The following is a 9,824-nucleotide window of genomic DNA, read 5'->3' as shown; positions in this document are numbered from 1 at the left end:
CAACTCACAACAATATGGTAGGGAGGAAACCTCCCACCTTCCCATCTCCTGCCAATATTGTCCACTGACCAAGCCCAACCAGAAGATGAAGGGCAAAGGTGCCATTGATGCCACCCATCCAGGGACACCAGAGTACAGCGAAGTGGAGAGTGGATCTTTATGCTGTGATATCCTTGTCTCCCAGAGAGGTATGTTTAAACCAGGATATTCTTTGCAATAAATAGCATTCAAAGTCCTTGTTTTGGTCACATCTGTTACTTTTAGAGAATACCTAATTTATACACCCTGGAGGAAAGATACCTTATTTAGTCCTGGAAAAGTTGTTCTATCCCCACCCCCTAAAAAGAGCAAATGATTTCTTCTAAGGAGCATTAAAGATAGGAGGGAGGAAAAAGGAGAAAAATCATGGCCCAACATTTATATCCTGTACCCCACAGCTGTTTTTCCCCTCTGGAACCCTCCATTCTGCTGGGGTGGCAGCAGAGGTAAGCTCGGGGTACAGGTCCTTGGTCCAAGTCTTTTCACGTCAGGGGTCTAGCGGCAGGCAGGGAAGCCAATCAACAGATGTTTTCCCACTTCTGCCAGCATCACTGAGACCCTTAGGACGAGACAGTCTGGGCTCAGGAGCTGGGCCTGGAGCTTCTCCAAGACTTGCTTCTCTGCTAAGTGTACAGCTGGTGACACAAGAAACTTGGGCCATATGGACCAAGAATCCTACTCCCCACATGCCTTGCAGAGGCTGCTGCAAGCCCAGGTTTAAACAGTGATGCAATGCAGCCTCCACTCCTCCCTCCCCAGCACTCAACAATCACCAGGTCTCGTCAATTCCAATTTCAAATAAATTTCAAATTCATCCAATTTCCTTGATCCCTCGTGCCCCAATCCCAGTCCACAGCTCTTTTGCACTTTCACACTTGTCTTCCTGTTGTTCTTCCTGCTCGCGTTTTGTCCCTTCTAGGCTTTCTCATTACTTTAAGGAAGAATTCAAAATCCATAAGATGACCTTCAAAGCTTTACATGATCTAGTCCTGCCACCCTCTCTGGAGCCATCTGATATTCACTTCTTAGTCTTGATCCCTTAGCTATCCTAACCCTCTTCTCTCTTCTAACACAACCTCTTTCCTGCCTCAGGGCCTTTGCACATGTTATTCTCACTTAGCTCATGCTTCAGATTTTGGTTTAGTAGCCACATCCTGTTTTCTTCTTTTTTTTTTTTTTTTTTTTGAGACAGAGTCTTGCCCCGTCGCCAGGCTGGAGTGCAGTGGTGCGATCTCGGCTCACTGCAACCTCCACCTCCCTGGTTCAAGCAATTCCCTGCCTCAGCCTCCCAATTAGCTGGGATTACAGGCGCACACCACCACATCTGGCTAATTTTTTTGTATTTTTAGTAGAGACGGAGTTTCACCATGTTGGCCAGACAGGTCTTGAACTCCTGACCTCAGGTGATCCACCTGCCTCGGCCTCCCAAAGTGCTGGGATTACAGGCATGAGCCACTGTGCCCGGCCCACATCCTGCTTTCTTATATTCACATAGTAACCTGTAGTGTTTTTCTTCATCTAATTTGTCGTATTTTAAAATTATATGGGGCTTTTAAAATTATTTGTTTCATGTCTGTCTGCCTACTTATACTTCTTTTTTTTTTTTGAGATGGAGTGTTGCTCTGTCACCCAGGCTGGAGTGCCGGATGGTGTGATCTCAGCTCACTGCAACCCCCGCCTCCCAGGTTCAAGCCATTCTCCTGCCTCCGCCTCCCAAGTAGCTGGGACTACAGTCACATGCCGCCACACCTGGCTAATTTTTGTATTTTTAGTAGAGGCAGAATTTCACCATGTTAGCCACGCTGGTCTTGAACTCCTGACCTCAAGTGATCCACCCGCTTCGACCTCCCAAAGTGCTGGGATTATAAGGGTGAGCCAACGCACCCAACCTGCCCTACTTATACTTCCTGTGTGTGTGTATGATGGAGTCTTGCTCTTTTGCCCAGGCTGTAGTGCAGTGGCGCAATCTGGACTCACCGCAACCTCTGCTTCGCGGGTTCAAGCAATTCTCCTGCCTCAGCCTCCTGAGTGGCTGGGATTACAGGCTCCTGCTACCACAACCGGCTAATTTTTGTATTTTTAGTAGAGACGAGGTTTCACCATGTTGGCCAGGCTGGTCTCAAACTCCTGAGCTCAGGTGATCCACTCACCTCAGCCTCCCAAAGTGCTAGGATTACAGGCGTGAGCCACCACACTCAGCCTGCCCTACTTATACTTCTTAAAGGCAGCTCCAGTGTCTGATTTGCTGATCACAGAATTCTAGATTCCTAGAATTGTGCCTGGCATTTAAGAGGCCTAAATAGATATTCTTTAAATCAGGAGTTCCCAGTCTCCAGGCCATGGACTGGTACTGTTCCATGGTTTATCAGGAACCGGGCCACACAACAGGAGGTGAGTGGCAGGCAAGCGAGCAAGGCTTCATCTGTATTTACAGCTGCTTTCCATCACTCATATTACCACCTGAGCTCTGCCTCCTGTCAGATCAGCGGCGGCATTAGATTCTCATAGGAGCACAAACCCTACTGTGAACTGCACATGCCATGGATCTAGATTTTGCTTATGAGAATCTAATGCCTGATGATCTGTCACTGTCTCCTATCACTCCCAGATAGGACCGTCTAGTTGCTGGAAAACAAGCTCAGGGGTCCCACTGAATCTACGTTATGGTTAGTTGTATAATTATTTCATTATATATAACAATGTAATAATAACAGAAATAAAGTGCACAATAAACGTAATGCACTGGAATCATCCCCAAACCATCCCCTGCACACACATACTCCATCCCTGGAAAAATTGTCTTCCACAAAACAAGTCCCTGGTGCCAAAATTGTTGGGGACCGGTGCTTTAAATGGATGGACTGAATGAATAAAGGTGCACTTTACAATGTAGGTTTTATTATTGTTTAGGTATGGCAAACCCAACAGACAACCACCACTGGAAAGATATTTTGTTATACTCCCAGATCCCATAAGAAGGGGGCATGCCGGCTGGGCGCAGTGGCTCATGCCTGTAATCCTAGCACTTTGGGAGGCCAAGGCAGGCAGATCATGAGGTCAGGAGATCGAGACCATCCTGGCTAACACGGTGATACCCCGTCTCTACTAAAAATACAAAAAATTAGCCAGACATGGTGGCACGCGCCTATGGTCCCAGATACTCGGGAGTCTGAGGCAGGAGAATTGCTTGAACCCGGGAGGGGGAGGTTGCAGTGAGCCAAGATCATGCCACTGCACTCCAGCCTGGGTGACAGAGCGAGACTCCATCTCAAAAAAAAAAAAAGGGTGGGGGGGAAGGGGAGCATGCCACACCATGGGGAACACACAGGAAAGCACCAGGGCTAGGCTGAAGGCAGAGGGAAAGAGAGAAAAATGTGGAGAAGAGCCTTTGTTGTGGTTTCCATAGTAAGGAATCAGGGAAACGGGGTAAACAGGGTTGGAATTGGCTGCTTTGAATAATTACAAGGGGTTCTGGGGTATAGGGGCTATCTCTAGCTATTTGGTACCTGGCCCTGGAGTTACTAGGACAGGGAGTGTGAGAGCCCAGTAAAGGAGATGGTTGGGAGGGGGGACTCTGGATTCGTTGGTTTGTATTTGAAAAACCCTAGGAGGGCAGTCCACCTAGAGTCAAGGAGGATCCAAGATGTCAAAGCATCAGAATACAGAAATAAAAGACATAGTTAATATAAGGGGCAAGACCCAGGACTTAATTCATACAAATGCCCCCAGGGATTGGTCTTTCATACACACACACACACACACACACACACACACACACACCCCTCCTAACCATGGGACTGCCGACTCAGAGAAAGGCGGCCTTGGGCAAGGGTTATTGAAAGAATTATTGAAAGAGGTATTCAAGTATGGTTCTCTACTTTCTTTCTAGTAACAGCATGAACACTTCATCCCTCTTGTTTCCTTTTTAACAGGGATATTAGGAAGAGTAACTACCTTCCCAGCTGAAAGCTGGTATATCTCCCAGCAGGGCTGGGCTTCTATTTCAGAAAGAACACAGCCACTTTACTGGAACCAGAGCAGTGGCACAATCCTAATCCTGGCGGAGGGGAGCAAGTCAGCTTCATGCTCAGAATGTGCTTCTCTGAAGGCCTGTGAGTTACCAGGAAGAATCTAAGCACAAGCAGATATATTTCTCTTGGTCATGGGGTGTGGGTCAGTGTTCTCAGTTGCAGACCACAGAATCTGCCCCAGCTAGTTTAAACAGAAAGGTATTTATTACGTGTTAAAGACAGATCACAGAATCATTGGAGGCCCTAAAGAAATAGACACTAGAATGAACCTTCCGGAAGGACTCCCAAAACCACAACACAGAACTGTGCAGCCAAGGGACCTTCTGTTTCTGCATGATCAAGAAGCTTCAGAAGCAGGAAGCTGCCACCCCAGCCACCCCCAGGAAGCTACCTCCCAAACCAGGAAACCACTGGCAGCCTCCAGTTCCACACAGCCTCTACCGCCATTGCTGCCACATGGCTCTCCCTACAAAATTCAGCACCACATTCAAGTACATTTGGTTGGTTGAAAGTAATTCCCATTTTGTACAGTAGTTACAAGGGGGTATGGAAAATGCCATTTGTAGTCCTAGCCTCTCAATTAGAATGGATGTCAGTATACCACACATGGTTTGGTCCTTTCCCCAGGCCTGGTGTTTTTTAAAGAAATTGTGAATTATTCAACAAAATTCTGTCCCTAAATCTCAGTGGCTATGGCTCAGCTGCTCACGGTCCAACTTTCTAGATATTCAAGGCCCACCTGCCTAGATGTCTAAAGGTTACTGTGCTCCTAGCTTCTGTTGGCATACACCATGGCTTCTAAAAACATAGAGCCAAACATTTGTCCAAACTTCGGCCTGGCACGGTGGCTCACACCTGTAATCCCAGCACTTTGGGAGGCCGAGGTGGGCAGATCTCTCTTTTTTTTTTTTTTGAGACGGAGTCTTGCTCTGTCACCCAGGCTGGAGTACAGTGCAGTGGCCAGATCTCAGCTCACTGCTTGCTCTGCTTCCCGGGTTTACGCCCTTCTCCTGCCTCAGCCTCCCAAGTAGCTGGGACTACAGGCGCCCGCCACCTCGCCCGGCTAGTTTTTTGTATTTTTTAGTAGAGACGGGGTTTCACCGTGTTAGCCAGGATAGTCTCGATCTCCTGACCTCGTGATCCGCCCATCTCGGCCTCCCAAAGTGCTGGGATTACAGGCTTGAGCCACCGCGCCCGGCCAAGGTGGGCAGATCTCTTGAGGTCAGGAGTTCAAGACCAGCCTGGCCAACATGGTGAAACCCCATCTCTACTGAAAATACAAAAATTAGCCGAATGTGGTGGCAGGTGCCTGTGATCCCAACTACTTGGGAGGCTAGGCAGGAGAATTGCTTGAACCTGGGAGGCAGAGGTTACAGTGAGACGAGATCGTGCCACTGCACTCCAGCCCGGGCGATAGAGCGAGACACTATCCCCTCTCCCACAAAAAAGGCCATGCATGGTGGCTCATGCCTGTAATCTCAGCATTTTGGGAGGTCGAGGTGGACAGATCACCTGAGGTAAGGAGTTCGAGACCAGCCTGATCAACATGGTGAAACCCTATCTTTACTAAAAATAGAAAAATTAGCCAAGCGTGGTGGTGCAGTGGCTTGAACCTGGGAGGCAGAGGTTACAGTGAGCCGAGATCACGCCACTGCACTCCAGCCTGGGTGGCAGAGCAAGACTCTGTCTCAAAAAAATAAAAAATAATAATACATTTTAAAAAATTATCCAAACTTCAAGGAGAGATTGGGATTTTGCAGTATTTTTATCTAGAACATAACATTTCCCAGCTACAGCAACCAGTACTGTCTGCTAGACCAGTGCAGGAGGCTTAGCAACTGTTCCTGACTTTCTCTGTTCCCTGAGACTTATTAAATAGTTCTCACAACTGAGAAGAAACACAGGTGGGAAATACCTTGTTGGTTTAGATAAAGGCTTAGAATTTACAAGCAAGAGTGCTAAGTTCAGATTCTGACTCTCCCATAATTTATATATGTAATTTTGGTCAAGTCATTTATCTTCATGAAATATACATTTTCTCATCTCTAAAACAGGCCTTTATGAAGTAGCAACTACTTAATAAAGCTGTTGAGAAAAGCAAAAGAGATAATGTATCTAAAAATGTTATGTAAACTGAAAAACTATTGTCCTGAGCTAGTAATCAGGCTCTATCTCATGAACTTACTCTCATGAATTTATTACAGCTGTCTGGAGAACTGTGTTGGGAAGGATTCTGAGGGGTACATCCATGTTCATTGGGAAAAAGTACTATTGTTGGGTAAAAATGCCTGCTGTGATTACCAGGGTTTGTTGGCATTGGAAGGGCACTGGTAAAGACCGTGTCACATATTTGACATTACCACGCTAGATAAGCAGGTGTTGTAATTAGCATCATAATGACAGAAGTCATCTGGAGCAGCCTTAAGAAGACAAAGAAGAAACAGCAGCATTAAAGAAGCAGAATATCAGCTAAAAGAGAATGTAGCCTAAAGAAACAAATGACTTACTTTGCTGGATGAGGAGTTTGCTGTTTCCCAAACAGCAAACTCCAAGCTGAGCCTTGGTGGATTAGGAATAGAGCTGAACATTTAGCTCCTTCTCCATCTCCTTTGTGAGTTCCCATTCATCTGCCATTTCTCAAGTATCCAGGCCAAGTCCTCTTCCATTGTCATGATGCCAACTTGCAGAGCAATCCTTTTGTTGTTGTTGTTGTTGTTGTTGTTTTGGAAACAAAGTCCCACTCTGTTGCTCAGGCTGAAGTGCAGTGGCGCAATCTCTGCTCACTGCAACCTTCACCTCCCGGGTTCAAGCAATTCTCGTGCCTCAGCCTCCCTAGGATTACAGGCACCCGCCACCATGCCCCGCTAATTTTTGTTATTTTTACCAGAGATGGGGTTTCGCCATGTTCGCCAGGCTGGTCTCAAACTCCTGACCTCGCGTGATCCACCTGCCTCAGCCTTGGGATTACAGGCATGAGCTACCGTGCCCAGCTGCACAGCAATTGTATCCACTCCCATGGCTTTAACCACCTCCATGAATATCTCTGCCCCAGATGTCCTAAGCTCTACAACTGCATATCCAAATGCTGTCTGTACATTTATATTTGGCCTATATGAGACCAAGTGTCTAGTTGCAAGCAACAGAAAACAACCTTCGTGAATTTACACAGAAAAAAAATATTAAAGATATTAAATAGTTCACAGAATCTCTGAAAGGGCACCAGGCAACACAGCAAAAAACAATGTCAAAGATCATGCCATAGAACTGTCATCAGTGGACAAAGTCATAGAATCCTGGGCCACTAATATCACCGACATTGAATACCAGATGCTGCAGCTGGAATAGCTGCCATGCCAGCCTCAGAACACTGGTAGGATAAACTCTCCTGCTGCCTCCCTCACCTGAACGGATTCGGTATGCCATTAGCTTCCAAATCAAAGTCTGAGGGAGAACTGTCTGAATGAGAGTGGCTAGGCCATGTGCCCATGCCTTGGACGCAAGGAAGTCTGAGAAAGTACCAGTTGGGCATTTTTCGCTTTATGGTAGGAGGTAGGCTCTGCCTTATAAAGTTTGGAAGAGGGTTTAAATGCTAGATGGCCCTTTTGGGATAAGATGGTATGGTGCAGCCACAAGAGGGAAGGAGTCTGGTCCCCTAAACCACCATGTCACCTTTTTGCCATGCTGATCTGAAATACCTGCATTGGACTGTCATGTGGAGCAAAGCAAAAATAAAATAAAATAAAATAAACCCAAAACATCTATTATGTTAAGTCACTGAAATTGTAGAATTTATTTCTTAGGGCAGATAGTAGTCGTATCTTAACTACCATAGTGGCCCAAAATCATTTTAAATTTCCACTTCATTGCCTCAGCAGATTCTTAAATGTAGGGGTCATCTTCTTTATCCTACACCTCTAAATTTGCTCTCCTTTGTTTCCAGCCTCCCTAGCCCTCAGTCAGAAGCTTGGCTGTCACCTTGCACTCCTTCCTCTGCTTCACCCCTGACATTCAACCAGAGACCAAATTCTGCAGATTCCTGCTGTCAATTCCCTCCTCAGCTTTTCTGCTTTTACTGTCTTGGCCCATTCACCAATTCTCATCTCTTTTCTGCCTTAACTACTGGATCAGTCTCTGAATTTGTCCTTGCCTTTACTCAGCCTCAGCTCCAGTTCATCCATTAATCCATCCATCCATCCATCCATCCATCCAACCATCCATCCATTCAACCATCCAACCATTCATCCATCTAAACATCCAATCATCCATCCCATCCATCCAACCTTCCAATCATCTATCCATCAATCTATGAATCCATCCATCCATTTATCCATCCACCCATCCCATCCATCCAACCATCATCTATCCATCCATTTAATTTATATGTATTAAATACATTACCAGGGTTAGACAGTATAAATGTTATAATAAATGAGTCCTTGACAGAGGACCAAGTGCTGGGGAGACCAACAATAATGAAATAGTCTCACTAATAAATTATAATTACAGGTGCTATGAAAGAAAATTACAGGTTGCTGTGAGAACATCATAATGGGGCTCTGAACTGGTTAAGAGGTCAGGGACATCCTCCTTGAGGAGGTGACTTTTGAGCTGAGATCTAAAGGCTAGAGTAGGTAACCTGGTCAAGTAGATGGGGACTATGATCTTTCAAGTAGAGGGAACAGTGAGTGTGAAGACTCTGAGGCAGGGAGGAGCTGAGCACATTTGGGAAGCCAAATGTCCAGTGTGGTAGAGGAACCAGTCTTTTTTATCACGGTATTCCCAGGACCTAGCAGAGTGTCTGACACATAATAGGTGTTTCAAGAGCTTGCTGAAGGAGCCAATTAATGAATGAAGAGATGGATGGTGGAGACAGATGGGTAAAGAAATGAAACTGTAATCATGGCACAATGTACCACTGAAAAATAGAGCTGCAGCCTCCTTGCTGGTCTCCTTACTTCAAGTTTGGCCATCTCCAATCCCTACTCCACCCTATGGCCCCAGGAGCTTAGGCCATTATAGCACTTATCACACTGGATATAACTGACTGGTTATTGTCTCCCTCCTCCTCCATAATGAGCTCCACAGAAACTTGTTTACCAATACAGTCCCAGCACCCAACCCACTGCCTGCAAAGAGGAAGCATTGCATATAAAAATTTAATGGGTTGGTAGGCATAGGAGGCAAATGCCCAGCATCAAAGTCAAGTGAGCAGGAGAGGGTGGAGTTGAGAATGAGTAAAACACAGTCAGCTGTCAGTGTCAGCCAGCACAGGAGGGGCTGAGAGCCAAGTGGAGCACTTACATGCCAGTGGCATTTGACAGTCATATATAGAGACAAGCCTAGAGCCTGCAGAGATGAGCAAGTAAGCAGGTGCAGGAGATGCAAGGAGGAGCTGCAGGGCAGGCCCACATCAACCAGGGGATGGCATCCTTCTGGCCTTTAAAGAGCTTGGCTTACACCTGTCAGGTCACACAATGCCCTTCAAAAGAAGGCACTCACACCTCCTGACACTTAACTTCTATTTTTTTTTTTTTTTTTTTTGAGACAGAGTCTCACTCTGTCGCCCAGGCTAGAGTGCAGTGGCGCGATCCCAGCTCACTGCAAGTTCCGCCTCCTGGGTTCACCCAATTCTCCTGCCTCAGCCCCCTGAGTAGCGGGGACTACAGGCGACTGCCACCAAGCCCCGATAATCTTTTGTATTTTTTTAGTAGAGACAGGGTTTCACCGTGTTAGCCAGGATGGTCTCGATCTCCT

This window comes from Trachypithecus francoisi, unplaced genomic scaffold, assembly GCF_009764315.1.
Source record: "Trachypithecus francoisi isolate TF-2019V2 unplaced genomic scaffold, Tfra_2.0 Lachesis_group3, whole genome shotgun sequence".
Lineage (NCBI taxonomy): Eukaryota > Metazoa > Chordata > Mammalia > Primates > Cercopithecidae > Trachypithecus > Trachypithecus francoisi.
The sequence above is the reverse complement of the archived record's forward strand: the minus strand, read 5'-3'. Positions refer to the sequence as shown.